This window comes from Hippopotamus amphibius, chromosome 2 (genome assembly GCF_030028045.1).
Source record: "Hippopotamus amphibius kiboko isolate mHipAmp2 chromosome 2, mHipAmp2.hap2, whole genome shotgun sequence".
In the NCBI taxonomy this organism is placed as follows: domain Eukaryota; kingdom Metazoa; phylum Chordata; class Mammalia; order Artiodactyla; family Hippopotamidae; genus Hippopotamus; species Hippopotamus amphibius.
Window position 1 is genome coordinate 50,996,297 of NC_080187.1, and position 24,048 is coordinate 51,020,344.

General features: G+C 41.6%; 1 protein-coding gene across 5 annotated transcripts in view; it reads left to right on the forward strand.

Annotated features, from left to right (window-relative positions):
• The window catches only part of APBA1 (amyloid beta precursor protein binding family A member 1), a 213,308-nt gene that overhangs the window by 63,402 nt on the left and 125,858 nt on the right, over positions 1–24,048 (forward strand). The window contains exon 1 of one of the 5 annotated variants that reach the window (XM_057724623.1): positions 23,624–23,722. The exons of the other annotated variants lie outside the window; for them this stretch is intronic. The gene's annotated coding sequence lies outside the window, so the exon portion shown is untranslated. Of the gene's footprint in view, positions 1–23,623; positions 23,723–24,048 lie in introns of those variants that run through there. 5 annotated transcript variants of the gene reach the window in all.

Here is a 24,048-nt window from a genome sequence, read left to right on the forward strand (position 1 = left end):
ATGCACTATTACTTTGGGTCTCAGTTACTTGTAGCTAAACCTCATTGTAACTAATATAGAGATGAACTTGATGAAAGGATTTGGATGTCTGGAAAATAAAGAAGTTCCACATCAGTAGTTTAAACAAGTGTCAGCAGAACCCTAACGTATAAATAGATAAAAAGGAGGTCGTTCTGATTGGATGGAGGTGTCCAGAGTCCCGCTGGCTCAGCTTTCCTTCCTCTCTACCAGGGCTCTGAGGCCATTCTGATGATGAACTGACATAGTTTGAAAGCTGGTATGCATGACCTTAAGCTCTCTTCCCAAGCTTAGATTCTGGGAGGTAAACAGAGCCATCCCTCTGACCACTCTGATTATTGAGCTCAACTTAGGATATCTCCTTAGGCATCCTTTCATCACCATGTAACACCAGCCCGGTGGACCCAGAGTGTCTAACCTCAGTGTGGATATGGCTAGATTTAGCCAGAGGCTGGTGAACTTTTAACAATTCAACCATCTGGAAATAATCTTGGAACCGATGAATAAACAAAAACTACACTCGATAATGAAGGGAAACAGTTATCATCCAGCCCATACCCTTCATTGCATGGAAACACGGGGCTACCCTCAGACTGCTTTTGGTGAACATAAAATGGCATGTGAATGAGAGGTCCCCTTAAATATGTCTTGAAAGAGTGACATAACCCCAAGCACTGGAGAACAGGTTGGACTAGATAATCTCAGAAGTCTTTGCCATTCTAACAAAATATGATTCTATTAGTAAGGGAGAAGGCAGAAGTTGGGAACTAAGTCGATTTTCTTTAGTATACTTTGAAGTCCACCATAAGTACAGATTCCCATGGAAACCAAACTAGAAGGGAAAAGAAAGGAGATTTAAAATATTAAACATTCAATTATTTAAGTACTTATTGAAAATATTTAATATGTATTGAAAATATTAAATATTAGATACGTTACTTCTCTGGCCTCCTGCCTTCGTGGTGTTCTTGTGTTAGACCTCAGACCAAAAGGCAACATTGCAGATGTTGCCTGGACACTCAGTGGCAGCTTTTGTACAAAGTTTATTTGCGCTTTAGTTTTTCATCACCTCATTGCCCAGAGCATCACCTCAAGGGTGAACTCTAACAATATGTGGTTATAGAACCTAGATCATATTATTAATAATGCTTATAATAGTTGTCATGAGTAGAGTGCTTACTTTGTGCCAGGCTTTGTATTAAGTACTTCACACGACAGTTCCCATTTAATTCTTATAGTTAAATTGTAGTTGTTAATATCCCATTTGACAGATGAGGAAATTTATGTCCAGAGAGGTAACTTGTCTAACTAGTAACAGCAGAGTGTGATTCTGGCCTCTTGTCAGGCTGTAAAGCAGTGCTCTGTTTCCCCACCAGAAAGTATTTTATGATTGTTTTGGGTAATGTCTGTTCATCAGAAAAGAGCTAAAAATGTTAGGTTGGAAAACGTTTCAGAACTTTTGGGGCTGTCTGTTGGATAAGCCTTTCCTATTAGTGTTTTGTTCACCAGGAATCCCCAATTGTTTCGTTATTATGTATTATTATAATTCCCAATTGTATCATAATCATAAGATACTATATTACTATGCCCAATCGTATCATATTCTCCACAACCACCCTTGCCGCCATAATCTCTTCCAAATAATTTTATGTCATTCTTCTTCCCTCCTCTCACTCCCTGATTTCTCTCACATTCCTTGATTTACTTTTCATTTAATCACCTCTTTCTTGGTGATTAAATAGTAATACAGATAGATAAGGAGGACTGTTTGTCCAAGGGATGGTTTGACATTCTGGCTCACCTGAGAGCTTGACTGTAAACCCTGGTTCTTTGTGACTCAGTGTGGTGTGTGAATCAGCAGTAGCATGACCTGGGAGCTGAACAAGTGTAGACTCTTGGGCCCCACCCAAACCTACTGGATCAGAATCTGTGTTTTAAAGACCACCTCCTACCCAGCAACCCCAGGTAATTGGAGGCAAATTTGAGAAGCACTATCTTTGTCCATTCTCCCAGTCAGGATACAGCACAGCTAATCCCAGAGGCTGTTTACAAGGGGAAAGGATGGGCAGAACCAACAGGGAGAAGACCCAGAGCCTGTGACCCAGCTCAGGGGTGTGACAAGCCAAGAGGAGGGACTTCCTCTCCATAAATAAAGAACGTCTGCGGGATCTAACACCAGAAGAGCCAACACCTCTGTTTTGCACAAATGCAATAAAAACACATTCCGCCCAACTTGGAAACTAGAGAGGGTTAACTAAGAGTTGGGTAATCAAGGGCAAGCAAGTCACTGAAGGGAAGTCATTTAAAAGAGCCTCACTAAACAAAATTTCTTTTCATAAGTAATGAATCCTTCAGGGATGAAAAGAACTGATGAAACAAAGCGTTTCCATTTTCAAAAGTAAATTTGTATTTCATTTATTTGCTTAATATGTTTTGTTTTGTTTTTTTTAAATCCTAACCCTCTTATCTACTTTGGCTTTCATTAGAGCCAATAGGAGTGTGAAAGAATTGGCCTCATTTGAAATTTCCTTTCAGCAAATGGTCAAACCTTTGTATTCTGCTCCATTGTTTTCTAAACTGGTGCATAAAAATAATGCTTCTGCTTCAGGCATGTGCTTGCAACATTAACCTCCTGTAATTTCCTGAAACACATATTATATCTGTTCTCTGATTACACATGAATCTCTACTCCTCACTCTCTTAGGGTCTCCTTTGTGTTCTTTCTCTTCTCTCATTGATGTTTGATAATTCTTATGGTTATAATTCCTTGAATTTTTTTCTGGCGATAATTGGATGAGATCTGAGCAAGTGAGATACCACATGCTGCATTTTTTCCTATCAAAGCAACCGCATATCATATATGCATTTAAAAACCAGCTCTAGAAGAAAAAATATCATGCTTACCAGAGATTATAAATGACTAGACAAAGATAAGTGCAGGTATGTTTATATCATTCTCCAAATATTGTGATAAGAAGAAAGAACTGTAGTTAGCTGTTTGACTTCAATGGATAAATTTTTTAAATGTGATAGAAATGCAAACTCTTGGTTTTGTATTTTAAATGCATCTTCAAAAACTACTTTCTTATGAGAGATAGACACTGCAATGCCAGCAGGTAGGGTCTTATAACAGTGATAATAACTGCAATATTTGAATGACTAGTAAGTTTCTTATATGGCTTTTTATAACCCTTCTTGGTTGCAGAAGCCTTTATCGTTTTACCTCATTCAGTGTGGTAAACTGACCTACCATTCCTATGTATGTAGACGACCTCAGGCCCAAATTAATGGACCATCGTCATATTTACAGTTAGCTTATATGAGAAACCATGTTTTAGGCACAAAAATGATATATGCTTTGTGGATCCATAAGAATGAAGCTATCGTAAAATATTGTGACTGTAGGATGTGGAGGAACTTTAGCTTCCTGTTCCGCATTCTAATGGGGTAATTTAAGTAAGTGGCTTTGTAATTATTGAAAATGATAAATGTATCTACAAAAAAAGGAATCACTCTTCAAGCAAGAAAAATGTAACTTAGAACACATTCTGTGAAATTGCTATCAGCAATGATAAAGTAAGGTGAGGACTGGTCACTGTCATTAAAAACACCTATCCCATCAAAGGCAGTTCAGAAATGTGAGCATGGGCTGAGGATCCGGCTTACTGATACTGGGCCACCAGGCATATGTTGCTGATGGCTTGTGTGTTAGGCATTCAAAAGAAGCGGCATACGTGGTCTTTGGCTTTGAGGGGTGCTTTTAATTGAAGAGACCGCACATTTTACACATTGAGACATTTAGGAATATTTGTGAGCCACCTGTATTTGAAAATATAAAATGTTATACTACTGGGAGGTTTTTGTATTAACTGTGGATTCAGGAATCCACAGGAAAAAAAGACATAGAATTAAGAGAAGGAAAGAAAGAAGAAAGGCATGTGAAAGGAGGGGGGAATGCAATATTGGGAAACATCAGGGCTTCAAATCTGAAGCTCTATTTTGAAAGCGTTTAGGAAAACGGAGCCTTGTAGGCAGTGCATCCTGTCTGCCTAGAGCCCTGCCTCGGCCTCACTGGGGAAGCGTCACATGCAGTTTTTCTTCTTCTCTCACAGTTTGGTACAGGGGTCCAGGGGCCCTCCTGGAGTCATGACAACAATGGGAAAGGATTTTCTTCATGGATCTGTTCAGATTTGCTCTTGGCCAAAAACTTTCTGCTGAAAGTCCCCAGCATTCCCTTAGGACTTTGGTCTTAATATTGAGTTTGGAACCAGATCTGGGGATTAAAATATGCAGAATATTCTCCATACAGTTCAGCTGTGTGCAGTGCATGCCAGGGCACAGGACCCCGCTTGCACTGGGTACCCGGATGTGTGTCTCCTGCCCACCCCCACCCAAGAGAGGCAGGGGGTGTGGCTTTGGGATGGGGAGAAGCCAGGAGAAGCACAGTGTATGCACTTGGCCTGAAAAAGACTGACACAATTAATAGACATTAGAACACGATTCTCTGTGTGGAAATTGAGGGTGATTATTTCTCCTTCATTGTGTGCAGCATCCTTTAGAGATCATGTGGGGAGGGATTTTGTCAGACTGGAGAATTGTGATTAATGGTGAGGGCCTTGTAGAGCCAGCCTGCATGAATGCATTATCCTCAGTTGCTTTCCCATCTGTGCACACTGATCACTCACTGCCAGAGCCTTCGGAGCTGAGCTGGTCCAGCCCCATTATTTTGGCTAATGAACAAACAGGCCCAGAGAGACTAGGGAATTTACCCCACAGCACACAGAGAGTTGGCCCAAGGCCAGAACTAGCACCAGGGTCTCCTGTGTCCACAGATTCCCATTCCCCTGGCAACACAATTCCAGTCTGTCTACCATTCAATTGAGCAGCTATTTCTTGAGCCTCACTGTATCTCACTGAACTAGGGTTTACAAGATGGGTAAGACATGATCCATGAGGAACTCATAGTCTAGGAGGGAGAGTGAGATTCATGGCACATCTTATCATTTTTCAGAAATTAAGACAGGAATGAACACGGGGTAGGAACACAGTGACGAGGACTTGGGCCACCCTAAGAGAGCTACGGGGTGCCATTAGCGCTGAGGCTTACAGGACTGGCAAGGGTGAGTCCAGGGAGGAGAGGTGAGAGGGCCATCCCGGGCAGAGACAGCATGAGGCTTGCCACTGGGCTTCCCTGTGAAACCACTTCGTCGTGATCCACTCCTGAGAGGCACTTTGGTCTTCATTGTGGATTCAGTAACCCCATTTCTCTTAAAATTGTAAGTGGAGGCTGTACTAAGTGTGTTAAATTATTCGTCTCCTATTTCATCATGTGGAAGATTGACCTAAAGCATTTGCCCAGGCGGAAATAGAAAAGCCAATCCTAGTTTGAATTGCTTGAATCTGATTCAGTCAGGATCTCAGATCTTCCTGCTTATTATTTCAGGTTTTTGGAAGCTACCTGAGTTTTTTTTGGGGGGGGGGCGGCACAGAATGAGTTTTAGCTTTAATGTGCTAAAGACTGCTCCAATAACTTGAAAGACCTGATTGAAAACCATGGCTTATATGAGCTACTGAATGGAAGCTGTGTGCTAACTCCCACCCCTAGCCCGTGTCTGTGGCGACTTCGTGCTCCAAATCTCATCACAATACACTGTACACACCCCTGCAGGGAGTGTTCTAAACACTTGTGAAAGAGGAAGGTGGACCAATGGATCAGAAGCCCCTTGTTACAGGGAGCTAAGGAACAAGGAGAGGAAAGAGAAGAGAAGAGAGAACAGGAGGGGAAGTCTTCTTGTTTGGGCCTTGCCTTATGCCATTTGGTCTTTTCCCACGAGTGGTGGAACTGAGCAACAAATATTGATTGAGTATCTTGTGAGGACAAAGTGCTTTGGGAGTGTAAAGGATGGAAAGATACTGTCCTTCCCCAAGCACCTCATATTCTCGCTAGGAGATATGGCACACTTTGTGACAAGGTCTCAGGCCACCTAAAGTAAAACTCTACTCCTGGTTTAGTTAGTAGTCATGTCACTGCTGACAAGGTGTCTTACCAAGTCTGAGCTTCAGTTTCCTCACCTGTGAAATGTAAGTTCTGGCTTAGAGGGTTGTGGTAAGATTCAAGAGATAATCTATGTACAGCACCTCGTATAATGCCTGGCATCTAGTGCATGCTCAGTAAATAGTAGCTGCTATCACCATCATCTTCTTCATCTCCATCACCATCATATTCTTCATCATCACCATCATCTTCATCATCATCCTCATCATTGCTCTGACATCTAAGCTCTGATGTCTGCATTGGTATCTTCATGTGAATCTTTAACAAGAAGATCAAGCTTAACATGTCCAAAAATGGAAATCCTGATTACTTATGCCCCAAAATAGTTCTTTTCTCATCTCACCATCTGACTAAATGACATCACCATTTAACCAGTTGCTCAAGCCAAAGACTTGGGAGACCTCCCTTTTTCTCATCTTTAATTTCTAACTACTCAGCAAGTTTTGTTTGTCTTATTTCCAAAAACTATCATGAATTTGCCCACTTTTTTTTTTATCTCCGTTGCTACCACTCTGGTCCAAGGCACCATTATCCCTTGCCTTGACCACTGGGCCCTGCCTATCCAACCTAAACTATTGGACACTTTCATTCTCTTGTTGTCACTAAGCTCCAATGACCCTAACCACTTTTCTGTTCCTCCAGTATGGCAAGCCCTTTCTTGTCTCAGAGACTTTGCACTAGCTATTTGACCTATTGGGAATGTTCTTTCTTCCTCTCCTTCTCCCAGTAGTTTCATTGCTTGCTTACATTTGCGTATCAGGCCTCTATTCAAATATCATTTCCACAGAGAGGTGTTCCCTGACACTGCCTCCCACCTCACCCCCATCCAGTTTCCTATATCACAGTGCTCTGTTTTGTACCTCCTGGAACATCTCCAAGGGTGCTACAGAAGTGGAAAAAAGTACTGGAGGATCTCATAGGATTTGGGGGAAAGGGGCTTGGAAACGGCTTATATCACTTCTGTGCATGTTCCTTTAACCGGAGTTCAGTCTCAAAGACCCAACCTCCCTGCAAAGGAAGCTGAGAAATATAAGTGTCTTGTGTGCTCAGGAAGAGGAAATGGTATGGGAACACATGTGGTTGACTGCTGCATTTCAGGAACTGAGGGTCCAAGTGTGTGGTTTTGTCAGGATACTCAGTGACCCCAGCATCCTTTTGTCCTCTCTCCATCTCCAGACTCTCTTTCAGTTTGGCCACATTCTCAGATAGGCTCCCCTCTCACTGAAGTGGGATGGATGCAGAAGCTCCACACCTTGCCAGCCACAGTGGTAAAGAGTAAGAATCTTTCCTAGAAACCCCAGAAGTCTCATTGATTCTGAGTGGGTCACCTTCCCATCACACAACCAATTACTCTGACCAAGGGAATGTGATCTTAGACCAATGTGTGTTCTCCAACCCTGGATTTGGGAGATCAGGAGGCAGCTGAAGCTCAGTGGATTAAGATTAGAGGAGAGGTGGAATTGAAAGTTCTCTTAAGGGATGTAGGATGAACAGATGCCAAAGGCCAAAAAAATCAAACATCCACTACAAGCACTTATAGGATTTATCGACCTACACTGTGCAATTCTAAATACTTCCCAAATTAACCTATCTCAGGATCAATTTTGGGAAAGATTTTTCTTTTTAAATTGCCTCTGGCAGCAATGGCCTCTACCAGTAGTATATTGTTTACAGTTACAACTATTTGTGAAAGTATGTGAAAACTCTTAGTTCTTTGGTTTGTCTCACTTTAGCCTGAATTTTTTGTTGACTAAGGATGAACCTAAGTGGCTTCATTCCAGTTAAAAAATAAGTATTTTGAGTTGTAGGTTGTAATGAGCAGTGAGGACTTGCCCTATATCACCCCACCTCTGCCAAGGTTACAGGGGATGCAGGTTTAGCTCATGATAAGGTTGAGGGTAAGACTGAGTGGCTGAAGGTGAGAACAAGATCATCAGAGGAGAGGAACTTGGAGTCATGGTGTTACAAGGATCACCTGCCTGCATGTTGAAATCATCCAGGATTGTGAAGGCAGGGAGGGACCCAGAACCCAAGGAAAGAAGCTAAGGGATTCAGAGACTTTTGAATGACTGAAGCAGTGAGGTGTAGTGGCAGTTCATCATGTGATAGGGTGAGTTTCATAGCTGAGGGAGTTCTAGGGAGCAAGGAGAGTATGATCTGAAGGCATCATTGAGGAGCAAGGAAGATACCAACTGCTCCTCTTGGTCCAGGTAAACAAGGGTTATGGTAAAGAAAACTAGCCACTGTTTGAGAACCTTAGAGGGGAAGCAGTGCCTTTATAAGACCACCAGCTTGTGCTTAGAAAAATAACATTCAGCAAAAAAGGTTGACTTTAAGGTCCTCTTCCCAAAAGCCAGTTTATCATGATTTCAGCTCAGGTATGGGATGAATCGAGGCAGACCATTGTCTGTCAGCCAGAGGCCACCGTCTCTTGGTGTGCCAGCCCTCTGTTAGGTCCAGCAGATACAGTGTGAGCAAAGCGGACACACCCCTGCCCTCAAGTAAAGGAGATAGACATTAGTCAAGTAATCAGATAAAGATCCAGATAGAAATTTTGATAACAGAGGTGTACAAACATTCAGAGCATAATATAGAGAGTTCTGATTCTGGGCTGATTCTAGGAGGGAGCAGGCAGACTCCAGTTGTCAATCTGGATACAGCTACTTGGTGCTTGGCGTTAACTACACTGGCCAAGGCCCACAAGTATATTGATCCGTCTTTGTAGTGTTATGATGTGTGGGTGGGGTGTTGTGTGATGGCCCCAAATGCTTGCCCCAGCAGAAATCCTGGTGAGCAGCTGCAATAAGGGTTCAAGAGCTCCGAGGGAACAGAGCGAGATTCATGGGCCAGTCAGTCACCATGACAGGGTTCCATCATGAAGTCACAAGGCAGGCATAGACATCAGTGGATGGTCCAGATACAGGCCCAACTTGAAAATGCTGGGAAAGTATGGCCCACCCTAAGGCTTTATGAGGGATGTGTGATGAGCAGGAAAGGACACATAGTCCCCAGTCCAAGGAGTACTGGAGTACTCAGTAGGTGGCCAAAATGGGCTTCTGTACAGACATTAAACCAGGAATCCTATCACCAGAAGGGGGTCGTTAGTTGCGAACCAAGGTTCATGAACAGGAAGGAAGCCTACTTTTCAGAGCATGAGTACAGGTCAGAAATGATCAAGAGGATCTGGATACTAGGCCCTAGATGTCAGACCAGAGCTCCAGAAGTCCCACCACCAGCCAGTCAGGACTGAGATGTGGGGACCTGGCTGGGCTGAGCCTGTAGCTGGAGGTCACATGGTATCACTGGGACCTGGGGAGAGAGGCAGAAGCTGGGAACCAAAGCCAGGGCTGGCTGCCCCGCACCCCACCCTGTGGTATTCCCCTTCTCTCCAAGGTACTTTGGCCTAGGCCAGCCTCCTGCCCCTGCAGGGGTGGAGAAAGCCAGCACACACCCCTTCCCTCACGGCCCAGGTTCTTCTCTTCATCTATTTTGCTTTCATTCAGAAGATACCAGCAGAGGTTTGGGGTCAAGTAGCTGAGCTAGGACCTACAGATTATTATGGTTCAGAAACGATTTTAGTCTTTAAATCTTTCTCCTCTGCTTATAGCATTTTAAGGAAAAGATAATTTTGCAACTGCAAATTTACTAATTAGACATGGTATTATCACTACTTACATGTTATTATGTACTTATCTGTTTGCTGTCTACCTCATCTAAAAGAGTGCCAGCTCCTTAGGGGCAGGGACTTTGTTTTGTTCACTCCTGGGTCCCTCGGTGCCTAGATCAATGTCCGTCACAGAGCAGATGCTCAACATGTTTGCCGAGTGAATGAATGTGAATAAATGAATAAACAAAAGAACATTCCATTCTGATGGGTATGGATAGCTCTATTCTGTCCATAGACAAGTTATACCCAAATGAGATAATTTACAGGTTCAAGCTTGTTATCAAAAGGTTCCTCTGGATATTGCAGGCAAATGAAGACTATTTCATTGTGGACAATAAATGAACATTCCTTTGTTTTCTTGGCTACTCTGAGCATGATTCAGATTTTTATGGTAACTCAAACTTTAACCTCTTTTTCTCGTTTTCCTGCAAGAGAAGAAAAGTGAGCTTTTCTTGTTTGTATTTATAATCATTGAGGTGGATTTTACTACATAGAAGGGTATTATTTCCTCTTTAGAATGGACCCATAGCAAAGTTTGCTTAAATTTACTGACAATTACTGTGTGCCTGGCACTACTCTAAGCCCTTTACTTTGCTCTCTATCAGCAGACCTTTATAATAGGTGCATGTGTGATTATTATTATTATTCCTATTTCACATTGGAGAAATTGGGGTATAAAGAGGTTAAGTAACTTGCCTAAAGACATACTGCTAATTACTAAGTAGGGGAGCCAGGAGCATTCTTAATGACCTGACTATACAGCCTGTAATGGTACATTGGTAACCATCACATGTCTTCATTTATTGAATGAATAGAGAATTGAATAAGACATATTGACCAAATCATAGGCTTCTTGTGAAGATTAAATGAGTTAATACATGCCAAGCACTTAAAACAGTGTCTGCCCTGTGGTAAGCACTGAACGAATGTTAGCCATTTTCATTCACCACCACTCTCCAAAAGCTTATGATATTGTAGAGGTAATAAACATGGATATATGTGCCTTATAAATATCTAGACATACACACCTATGGATGTACAGACCTATATATATTTTATTAGATTTTTATTTGGGGTTGGTCAGTGTTTTCTTTTACTGGCAGAAGTTGGGAGAAAAGAGCCAGTGACATTAAATGAGGTTTATTTAGAAACACACAGGAAGGGAATGTGACACACTGCTGGAGAGGTTGCAAATCTTAGCCATTCTTCAACTGACCTGATAAAAAAGCATTTTACAAGTAGGTAGAAAATGGCTGACATTTATTCAATGCCCACTGTGGGCTGGACACTGTGCTAAGTGCTTTACATGGATTATACCCTTGAATCGTGACCACATCCCTTCAAATTAGATACTGTTATCCACATTTGGGAGATGAAGAGATGGAAGCCTGAAGAGGCTAAGTACTTGCCTAGGGTCCCCAGCTGGCTAGCACACGACAGAGCCAGTGCTTTTAATGATTCTGCAAAACCACACATTACAAGATTCATTGGGTGAGAGGAGTGTGGGCATGAAAACTGCTACTATCTAAGACTTTTTATGAAATGTGCGGCGTAGTCAGGACAGAAACCCTGGTTATTTTTTTTTAATTGTGTAATTAGAAATCTCTTTTAAGGTGATTTTTTTCTTTTAAATTCCATTCATTTGCTGGATAATTTTCTTGAGCTAGCTCTAGTAATGGCACTTTAGTATAATTACTTGAGATATAGGAGCTTAAGATAGAATTCTTAAGAACAGTGTCTGATTGATGAAGGGTAATTTTGTAGTAATAGATTTAAAATAAATCCCAGTTGTCAAAACCGCTGACACCCAGGATTTCTGTATAGGCTGGTTGTATACGTCTTCATTCATTTGCTTCGTTCATTCATTTATTCAGCAAATGTGTATTGTGAGCCTACACAGGATCTGTTCTCAGTGAACATGACAGATTCCAGCTTGCCTGGATCTTAACTCACTTTTTTAGCCAAAGGAACCAGAAAGAGTAGTGAAGGAAGGAAATTAGAGGGATGGAGGGTGGGGGCGTAAGTCCTGAGTTAGAAGGAGCCCCCAGTGGTGTTGGGCTAGTGAAGCGAGGCCAAAATGGGGACAGCTTGAATGGGAAGAAAAAGCCAGTAGGGTAGACATCGAGAGGGTTCCAAAAGAGAGAGCAGGATGCATCAGTAATATTTCCCCCATCTTATCAGGGAGGAGACTGGTTAGAGGAGACTCAGTAGGTGGGATGGGAAGCAACATAGGCCAGAGAGAGTAACAGGCATTGTGCCTAAAATCTGCAAAAACACCCAGTTTACATATCCCTTTATCAGAAAGTCTGTGGTTTAGCTTGATGGGCTGATGCATCACCATCTCATTGTTGATTATCTAGGGTAGAGAGCACACCAGTCCTGATATGGGAGAGCTGTTTGAGCTACACTAGAAGCAGGTTGGAAAGTGTGAGATTTCATTTCTAGATTATACACTTAAAATTTTGTTAAGAGGGTAAAACTCATGTTAAATATTCTTACCACACACACACACACACAAAAGATTTCACTTCTTTTGACTCCTGCAGTATCTAAAAGGGGGAGCTTAGCTATGAAAGAGCCTCGCACTGTTGCTTTATCTGACTTTCTATCTGATCATTTAAATCAGAAAACAAATTGTGCTGCTCCATGATTGGTTGGGTGCTAGGTTAGATGCCCAGGGACACTTAGAATAGGCATATCTGGTGGCTAAAAATGTAGCATCTCCTTTCTCTCCTGTGTAAATAACTTGGTCATCACTAAAGAAAGGGCCTCAGACCTTTTATATGAGTCACACAGAGCAAAAGCATATTTTTTTCTGCTGTGAAAAGCTGTTGTAGTCCCATGAGGACACAACATGTTGGCCTTCAAGCCAGGACTGCTTTTATCAACTAACTAGACCCTACTGGGTGCAGTCCCTGTTTCACAGATGTCCTTCACTTTCCCCAGGGTTCCCTCACTTCACTTCTGAAGGAGAAGCCAGGCCCTTGTCCTCATCCTCAAATTACCCTCAAGAAAACTAAGACTCAGTGAATGAGGTGACTTGACCCAGTCACACAGTTGGGAAGTAAGAAATGGTACTTGCACTCAGATCTCCTGCTTCTCAGGGCAACAGTCCCCCATACACCCTGCACCCTGCTCATTCCCTAGGGCGATGTCAGTAAGGAATAGTCTTGCTGTAAAGGGTTTCCTCTGCTTATTAAATATTTACTGAGTGCCTACTGTGTGCGAGGACTGTTCTAGGCTAGTCATGCCTCTGCCTTCTTATTCTGAAACCCAAATGCAAAAGGCAAAATATGAGAGTCTTTGAAGTGTGGAAGTCCTGTGCAGTCAAGCCTCCTCCCCCAATCAAATACACACACAGGAAGACAGTATATTTTCCTAACCCTTTATATCACGGAACTTCTTTGAAGGAGTCAGGACTCTTTTTTTTTTTTTCTGCCCCCAGAGACGTGTGATGAGTTAAGCTTTTGGATGCACTGTGGTAAATGTCAGGGATGTTTTCTCAGTGAATCTTACTGGCAGATCTTATTTTTACTTGCAGCAGAAATAATAACTGTGGCCATGCTAACATATAATCCCGAGGTGAGGAAATTGCGGGGCAGGGTGAGGGGAAGATGCATTTTGACAGTCTTCCTGTGACTGATATCATTTATGTGGCCTATTATGAGCCTGAATTTGATTTTGGTCAGATGTCTCAGGAAATTCCAAGGCCAGGAAAGGGCGCCTGGAGATGACGCCATCCGCAGGGCACTTCCATGGTGTCGCTGATCGGGGCCGTCTTAGATCTCTGTCACCTGCTGCTAGGGAATGAGTGCCTGTCAATTATATAATCTATCAGAGGCCCCTAGAGGCTTGTCAGAACTGGATCCAGGTCAGGATACCCATCAGGAATCTGGAAGAGCAATTCAGCTATTCAGTTTAGGGATGACTATGCAGCTCCTAACGGGTCTTCATTTTATTTAACTGCTTGATAACAACCCCATGAAGCTGCCAAGGTGACACGGAGAGGGATCTGTGAAGTTCATGTCGTGTGGAGCTGAAGGTACTTTATATAGCCCACAGGATTCTGTAGGCTCAATCAGTATGTGTCATGTGGAACACCATTCAGTGGACTGCAAAGCATTTCACGCTTTTGGTTTTTCAAAGGACGCCTGTCAGCAGGTTTCCTAGGGCAAAAAATAACTGTGCCATCGTCGAACTTCACTAAGAGTCCTGTCCAATCAGATGGTGTCGTACCACCATGAGGAGGAATTTAGGGCTTTGCTAGAATAATAGCATCCTAACCACTGCCACCAGGATTTGTTAACGCAGGCCGGGAGGGTTGTCCATGACCACGGGCATATTGATTTGTACCCTTCACACAAAGTTCATCTTCCTTTCTCAGTGCCTATCTCTGTCCTGAGGTCAGGTCGGGTGAGGAAGAGGTTGTGCTGTGGTGCTCTGGTTAGTGTGAAGGTTTCTCGGGCTTAATTCGCAGTAAAAGATGCATTATTTGTGGAGTATACACTCAATGTAGGCATTGTGCTAGAAGCTTCCCCCCTGTGTGCCCTTGGTAGACACTGCTAATTGACAACAATACTCACCCATTCAGCCTGGATTCAGGCTCATAATCCCCCGCAAAGGCTCCTGGCAGCCGCAGTCAATCAATGGGGGTTGGCAGGCAAAATAGCACCTGGGTGCCATCCGGGTATTGAAAATGATTTCCTCAAGGACAGAGACCACGGCTTCCCAGCTCCTCACGTATGCTCAGCTGTATTCACTGCCCGGTAAAGGTCTGATGTTGAATTAGGACTTGCATGTCAAGCGTGGTACCCACAGGCGGATGTGGCTATGTTTTTCTAAGGAAGTGGGGGAAAAAAGAACCTCCAAATGGGGCTACAGATAACCACAGCTCTGGGTCAGAGTCTGGCCGACACAGTCGAGTGGGCACACCTATAAAAACCACTATGCAGTTGGTTGGCTTTTGAAAATGGGATAGGACAAGCAAGAATCAAATCAGGTCTGCTCCAGAATTGGCTTTTCTCTGTTTTTCCTCCTTTCCTTCCTCCTCTCCCACCTGCTCACTTACCTCTCCCTTTTCATCTTATTTCAGTTAGGATGTATTTACGGGAATCAGCTAACATCCGTTCATTGAAATCTACAATTTGTTTTGTGAGCACTGCAATAGGTTTGACAAGATGCTTAAGAACATTGAGTTAAAAGTCAGACTGTCCCGGTTTGCTTCCCCACTTTCCTCCATTACTAGCTATATGACTTCAGTCAGATTAACATCTCAAAACCTCAAAATCTCAGTGGTAGCACAGAGCTGACACCAGCGTCACTTTATTGTGAGGCCAGAAGATGATTTTACTGTTACAGAGATGAAGATAAAACATAGCCCCTGCTTATTCTGTAATTGAGGAATTAGATTGGTAAAATGTAAATTTACAAAAATACAGATATTCCTCCTGTGGTTTAAGTCCCCATAAAGCAAACGGATATACGAGTGCCCATAATCTGGGGAGCATGGTGTCCATTATGTGGCCTCTGTCATTGATGACCTAGTCTTGCTCAGGAATTAGTACCATCCCTAGAAAAAAAATGTCACTCCAAGTGCAGCCTAGTGGCACTCTTTGTGTGACTTTGTACATTATCACCACAGGGTGTAGATTATGCTGTGCTGACACTGGTCCCAATATGATGGGTGGGGGATGGGCGAAACCCTTAATATTGAGCTGCATATCAACAAACACTGAGTTTTCTTAGTAATGCTTGGTTTTGTTTTTTAGTTGTACCCTTTTATGTACAAAAAGCTTACTGAAATTTCTATAGGAAATAGAACTCAATTATTGCTAGAACTCTAATCCCTTTTTACCATTGAAAGAATGGTTTTGCATAAGGTAGTTTTTGACAGCCCAAGGCTTCTCATTGATTCATTAATTCATCCATCCCCTTCCTTCCATCCATGTATCTATTTATGTATCCATCCATCTATTCGACAGAAATGTACTGCCTACTATGTGCTAACATGGTGCTAGGTGCTGGGTGCAATGGTGCACACAGAGTCCCTGTCCTCACAGAGCAATGTAATTTTTGCAAAGTTCTAGTAAAATTACACTTGCTAACATGCAGATTATCCTATGGTAGCAGACAGACTACATGTGCTAAACTCGACTCTAAAGCCTAAAAGGGGAAGAGCAGAGAAGGTGTCAGTGGTGGCCAAGGGAGGGGGCTCTGTGCTCTGATAAAATCCACCATGTCTTCTCCCTTCTACAGGATAACATTTCTAATTATAGACAATTGACTTCTCATTCTTTATAAAGTGTGAATAAAAGGATTTATGGAAACTTTGCAGTTTTTTATTTAAAAGATATAAACTAAGTAAAAAAATGTGCTTACTTTCAACCAGATTGCCACATCAAAGCCCCTTATATCCAGAAATTCTGGGTAGAATTTAGAGAAAGGAGAAATAAGTAGAGGTGAGAAGACTTGGAGAGCTTCCGACAGGGAATGGTCTGTGAATTGAGCCTCAAAAGATGATTAAAATCTTGACCCTAGATGCCCTAGGCTTCCATACACAATCAGCACGTACTTACAAAGAAAACCACCAGGCAGGTGCCCAGGTGTGCCTTGGCTTGGAGCGGTAGGGTCTGTGAAGAACTAGGAAAAGCCTTAGTGGTTAGATTCCATGTACCAGGGTATCTGGCTCTCTGCTTCTCTGTTTCTCTGCTGTGTTGGGCCTTGCCTGGGGGTCCCTTGACACTGCAACTGGGATGCTCTGATTTTGCTTGGTTGATTTAATTTCTCACTCTAGAGGAAGAAAGTACAATTGATGTTTTCTAATTTGCCTCTAGACTCCTTTAACAGTTACCTTTAGCACAGCAAATCTGAGGGACTTCACTTTAGATCAGCTAAGAGCTCAGAAGAGAGTATTTGCAAAGTCACTTGGGACATCAGGATTCCTCCAGCTGGGCCAGTTCTGGTGATTGCCTGGGCTGCTGCCCACCCCCCCCCCCCCCCCACCCCGCCCTGGGTGTCTCACGGTGGAGAGGTCCAAAGACGTGGATTCCAGCTGTGTGGAGTGACCTTGGGCAAGTCACTTCACCTCTCTGGACCTTATTTTTCTCATCTGAAATATGAAGAGCCTAAATTAAAGTTTCCTCAACTGTAGTGAGTCAGATAATTTAGCGTGGCTAAAGGATGAGCATTCTTTATTTACTAGCCGTATATTTTCATGTTCCATTCTGTTTATGTTAATGGATACTAGGTTTTTGTAATAATGATAATAGTTTCTTTAAAATAGTTATTTTGCTTGTGATTTTACTCACAAGTGGACCATGACTCCTTCTTTGCCTTGTCCCCTGGGTCCTGCATTATAAACCCTCCAGCATCCTTTGCAAACTCTTCTTCCTTGGCCATTCATTTCATGATGGTCTTGAGGGAAACTGTTCCCTTTGTGTGTTGGACGGGCCCTCATTAGAAAGTCAGAAAACCACTTGGGTTTCCCATGATGTGGGGTTGGTCCTTCCAGGGCTTCCCAGCCTCCATTCGGCCCCATGTGACCTTCACAGCTGTTGCCACATGTCTACGCACTGTGTCTCCTAATAATGATGTGATATTTTCTTCATGTAGACTGGGTTTACTTCTTACTCCAACTTATTCGTAAAGCTCTTACAACTGTTTTTCCCATTTATCTGAAATAAAAGTAAAACCAGCACTCCGAATAGAAAGAATGATCATGACCCTTTACACTTTTTAAACTTTAGTTCCCCAGAAACTTCACAGGATCTCTTTTGCCAGAGTTTCAAGAAGAGATCAATAAGCTCATTGATTTTGCAGAAGGTTATCTATATAGTTAGAGGCTTTTGAATTTTTTTAACTTCTTAACCTGGATCTATTCTCCTGGGTCCAAAATTTTCAACTCAGACTGAAACCAGTGAAGTTGTCAGTGAAGAAAAGGTGTCTAGAAGGAAAAGTGTTCCTTTAAAATTGAAAGAAGGGAAAATTTGAGGTTGGGGAGGCAATTACTATATCATAGTGAGAACAAAACAAGGCTCTAATGTAATGATTTACAAACTTTAGCAAGCTTAGAACTTTTCTACAACTTAATAGCCAAAAAAAAAGAAATCCAGTTAAAAATGAGCAAAAGACGTGAATAGACATTTTTCCAAATACATACAAATAGCCAACAAGTAAATGAAGAGATGTTGAACATCATTAATCATAACAGAAATGCAAATAAAAACCACAATATCACCCACCTCACACCTGGTTTTATCAAAAACACAAGAGGTAAGTATTGGTAGGATGTGGAGAAAAGGGAACGCTTGTGCACTGTTGACTAGAATATAAATTGGTGTAGCCACTATGAAAAACAGTATGGGAGCCCTCAAAAAATTAAAAATAGAGTTACCATTTTATCTCCCAATCCTGTGTCTAGCTATACATCCAAAGGAAGTGAAATCACTTTCTCAAAGAGATATCTGCACAACCCTCCATGTTCATTCCAGCATTATTCACAGTAGCCAAGATATGGAAACAACTTAAGTTTCTATCAACAGATAAATGGATCAAGAAAATGTCATACACACACACACACACACACCTACATGTAATGGAATATTATTCAGCCATAGAAAAGAAGGAAATCCTGCCATTTGCAACAGCATGGATGGACCTTGAAAGCATTGTGCTACTGAAAGACTAGTACTCTGTGATATCACTTATATTTGAGATCATTAAAAAAAAGCTGAACTCATAGAAACAGAGTAGAATGTGATTACCAGGGCATGAGGGGTAAGGGAAATGGGAAGATGTTACTCAAAGGATACAAATTTCCAATTATAAGATGAATAAGTTCCAGGGATCTAATGTATAACATGGAGACTATAGTTGACAATACTGGATTATGTCCTTGAAAGTTGCCATGTGAGTAGAGTTCTAATGTTCTCACCATAACAACAGCAACAGAATTAAAATTATGTGAAGTGATAGAGTGTAACTAACCTTATTGTGGTAAACATTTTGCAATACACACACACACACACACACACACAAACACACATACACATCAGGCCGTCACATTGTACACCTTAAATTTACACAATGTTATATGTCAATTATATCCCAGTAAGACTGAGAGGGAAAAAGAACTTTTCTGGGAGCATTTTAAATACAGATCCCTGTGCCCACTGAGTAGATGGGTGTGGCCCCAGGTGATCCTTACACAAGTCCAGGGAATGGACCACATTTTGAAGTTCTCTACCTGCATGTATAAGTTTACAATTTTAGGGACTTCCCTGGTAATGCAGGGGACTTGGGTTCAATCCCTGGTCCAGGAAGATCTCACATGCCATGGAGCAACTAAGCCCATGAGCCACAACTACTGAGCCTGAACTTTAGAGCCCATGAGCCACAACTATTGAGCCTGCGTGCCACAACTACTGAAGCCCATGCACCTAGAGCCCGTGCTCCCCAACAAGAGAAGCCACTGCAATGAGAAGCCTGTGTACCACAACGAAGAGTAGCCCCTGCTCACCACAACTAGAGAAAGCCCATACTTAGCACCAAAGACCCAATGCAGCCAATAAATAAATTAATTAATTTTTTAAAGTTTACCATTTTAAAGATATTTGGTTGAGGAGATTTTTGTTTTATCAGTAAGACATTTATTTGGAGATACATAAATATGTACATATGTATACACATACGTATATACAGAAATTGCTATTTGTGTAGGATATCACCAATTTCATATTGCCTGATAAAGTTTGAATGAAAGTATCATCTCTGGGTCAGGGGAGAGGAAATACCACTGAACGTGAAGGCATTGATATCAATGTGTTGTTTCCCAGCAGCTGCGCTGAGTTGTAGGAACTCCAGATTCAGTCACCTGTCTGGCCTCTGTGAGCAGAAAACGGAAGAAAACCGAAAGGCTTCTTTCCCTTCCCCAGGCCTGGTGGCGGAGGCTGCCCCCTGGGTGGGATGTGTGTGTGTCATCAGGGCCCCAGGCTCTGCAGCTGGGGAAGCATCGAAACACTGAGGTTCTTGAACAGGAAGGCCATTTTTCAGGGCAAGAAGTTAATACAAGCAGTTGAGTTGGTTCATTGAAAGGACAGCAGCCATAAACTTGTAGGATGGAGACGGGATCTAAAGATACGAAGCCCTCCACTTTGGCAATGTGCAGTCAAAGATTCACAATGTTCTAAGCCAACAATTCTTTACCTTAAGTCTTACTCTTTTTTAAAGAATAGGATTTATGTATTAGGATGTTCCCTGTAAATTATTTATAATAACTACCCATCCCCCCCCAAAAAAAAGAGGACTATAATAGAAAGATAATGGTTAAGTAGTAAAACCTATAACACAATAAAATACTATGTAACCACTAAAATCATATTTTTGGAGATGAGTAACATGGCAAAAAGCCATTCAGGCAGTCACCATCTTGAGGACCTGCTGTGTGTTAAACCCTGCATTAAAAGCTTGGGATAAAATCACAGCTCTGACCTGAAGGAGAGAAAGGAATAAATATGCAAACAAAATGTGGCAAATGCTCAGGCGGAGATGCTTCCTGGGGACTCTGGGACACCTCCCCAAAGAGGGGCAACTAGCCCAGACAAGGAGTCCCAGAAGGATCACAAGAGGATGGGTACTTGAACTGGGTGGGCATGCGTTGGCCCCAGTAGAGACAAGGTGGAGGATATTTCTGGAATGAGATCAATACACACACAAAGGCAGTGGAAGCTAGGGGGTTGCTCTTCAGGCAAGTTGGAATGATTCATTCTAGCTGGAGCTTCAGGTGACCGAGAGAGAGGTGGGAGTGGGGGAGAGAGAACAGCAATAGCAGCACCCTTCTCTGAGTGCCCTCCATGTGCCAGGAGCTCTGTATCTGTGCAGAGTAATGTGTTGTTTCATTCCATGACCACGCTATGAAGACGTGGCAAAGCAAAATTTTGACCAGAACATCCAGCTCTGCCCCAAGGCTAGAGCAGCCGGCAGAGGTCAGATCATTGAGGCCTCGTTGTCCATGTAAAGCAGCTTGGATGTGGAGGCAGGGAGAAATTCAAAATATGAGCTATAATAACCTCCATTTCCCCATAAAGGAGAATTAAGCAAAAAAGTTATGTCCATTCAATGGAATATTGGGCAGGCATTGAAGTCATAGTTATCAACACTAGAAATATGGGAAATGTTCAGTGTGCTACTTAGAACTTTTTCCAGTATAAAACTGATACAGATAACTAGCATTATTAAGTTTTTGTTTTGTTTTGTTTTTTTATTTTCTCTTCCTTATGATTTTCTTTTTTTTTCTTTTTTCTTTTTTTTTTAAATTTTATTTATACTTCATTCTGTGGCATGTTTAAAGAAACATCGCCTATGCTAGATCCAAAATATTTCATTTATGTTATCTTGTAGATTTTTCTGCTTAGCCTTTTATGTTAGAACCTATAGTTCACATGGAATTAATTTTCCATGGCTTTTTGATGTAGGAATTGCTTCATTTTTCCATATGGGTATCCTACTGACCACTTTTTAAAATGTTTTTCCCCCCACTGCTGTGTAGTGTCTTTATCATAAACCAAGTGTCTCTGTATATGTGCATCTGTTTCTAGAGTTTTATTCTGCCCCATTGGGCTATTTGTCTATTCTTATGCTATTTTAGAATGTATTATTAAATGTTTAAAAAGTAAAATATAAACTCTTCAGTATATATGAATAAATATAACAAATAATGTACAATATTTTTAGAAATGAAGTTTTAAATGTTACTGAAAGACATAAAAGGAGAACTGAATAAATGCAGAGATATACCAAAAAAACAAAAAAACAAAAAAACTGATACATGTTCATTGTAGAAAGTGAAAAATTCAAAAAAGGTATAATTTAAAAAAAAATCCTACCATCCAAAAGTAATTACTTTCCTTCTACGTGTGTGTGTGTGTGTGTGTATACACACAAAAAATTAGATTTGTAAGTTGTATAGTTTTGTATCTTGTCCCATTATATTAAAAGCATTTTCCCATGCATACCATTAAGTATTCTCAGAAAACTTGCATTTTAACTCCTGCATAATCCATTTTATAGACAAATTATTTAAATGTGTAAAAGACAAGAATACAAAGTTGTAGGGACTTTGTGATTGCAGCTACGTAAAATTGGCATAAGAAACAAATTAATAATGTTGGGGTTATGGACTGCTTCTCCTTTTATTTTCTCTAATGTGGTTATTTTCATGACTTAGTTTAAAAAAATTTTCAGCCCTTGGCATTAATTCATTCAACAATGAAATTTTTTTCATCATTTTACACTTGCCAAAGTCACCAATTAATAAAATTGTGCATCTGTTCGACATCCCACCCTGGGTTTGGGTTTGCAGGAAATGCACACTGAGAGAGAAAGGAGAGAAAGAGATAGAGAAATCCTCCACACACCCTTTCAGTGTGGCTGCTTTTGAAAACACAGTATAACTATGACATGTGGCCGAAAAACAGTGGGGAATCGTGCTTTCCCGTAGGAATCCCAGTGTGGAGCTAGAAGACTGCCTTACAGCACCCACCACTCCACTCCCACCTGAGAGATGGAAAATTACTTTGTCAATATAAAAAGTAATAAAAACCAGAGGTGACTTGTTTTATTAGGCTGATGTTGTTCATGTTGATTTATCAAGTCTAATGTTTTTTCTTCAGAACACAGTCACAAACAAACCAAGATGGAAAATTGAGATTCTAATCAGAGGCTTTGGTGATCCATGGCTCTAAGAGTGAACTGTAATTCAGTTTATAGCCTGTTCAGGTTTGTATATGGCATCTACAATATTACGTAGGGCGAGAAATACAGAATCTGGCCTGTAACAGTGAAGATATAATTTGTTAGTTGGGCGAGAGGTGATGGGAAAAAAGTGAAAGGAAACTATCAAAGCATCTCCAAAAGTTCCTTGAGCTACAAAATTGTTAGAAGGTAGGTCTTTTCTATTACAAAAAATTTACTTAGCCCGCTTTTAGGGAACCATTCTATCATTTATGATATCTGTTTATAAATCTCTAAATGTCAGAAAAACAATGCTTAAAGGGGGCCAGAATATCTTTGGGAAGTCACTTTGAATTTAAGATGAAAGATAGGTTATAATATTATAACTGTGTCAATAATCCTATATGACAATGAGAAAACTTAACTTTATACCATCAGAATTGTATTTGTTTGCTAGGCCCCAGTCCAAATTTCCAGCAACAACCCCCAGAGTGTCTCCGCACCCCGATGCCAGGATACTCTTTCAGCTCCAGAAACCCAGTGTGTTGAGCCTCCTGAGCACACAGTGCCATTTGCACACTTACTTCTCAGTGCCTTTGCACAGCCACCCCAACCCATCAAATACATCTGGAAAATATTCTTCTTCCTTCAAAATCCAAGGAAGATATCCTCTTTTCCAGCATACCTTCCTCGAGCTACCCCAGATCATGATTCCTCTGCGTTTTTCTCTGGGGTCCTTTGAACATTGAACTATTGCCCTTGTGATACAACCCCATCATTGTTTTGTTGTGGGCCTCTCCACCATGAGCCACTGAAGGTCAGGGGTGGGTCTCACCTTCATTTGTGTCCTCACTGCCTGGCACACAGTAGGCACTTAGTGCATTTTATATTGAAGTAAATGCGTCCATTTCTGAAAGTGATTCATTAAATTGTGCTGCAGAGCCTTTAGGTCCTAGAACCTGGGCAGGTTCCCAGGTCTGAATGACACCTGCACCAGCCCCCTTTTTGCTAGAAGGAAAGGCAGTGAGTTAAGTGCTTTCTCAAGCTTCTCAGAACCCTGATTAATATTCTCTGATTCTCTGTCTCAGAATACATGCAAAGCTCTTCCTCAATTCCGACCTACCTGGCAGGGATACAAGAATTTACAGTGTCACTCACCCACAGTGAAGATTGCATGCTTGGCACTTTGATTTAATTATTTCTGGAGCTTGATTCAGACTGTTCTTATCTGCCTAGGAAGAAAAAGGACTCTGGTAAGTTTATTGGCCACTTTTGAATCAGTGCTATCACAGAAGAAAGCAAGGGATAAGTTTTTTTTTTCCATTTTAAGCCTGGCATTCACCTCTACAGTACAGTTTTATTTCACAAGAAGAATGTTAAGTCTAGTGGACAGACTTTGTTTTTTCATGATAATAGCAATTTCTGCTGTTACCCAGTCACCTTCAATAATAACAGAAATATGTGTAAATATATTTTTTTCAGGGTTTCTCAACCTTGGCTCTATTGGCATTTGGGGCTGGCTAATGCTTTGTGTGGGAGACTGTCCAGGGCATTGTGGGATATTTAGTAGCATCCCTGG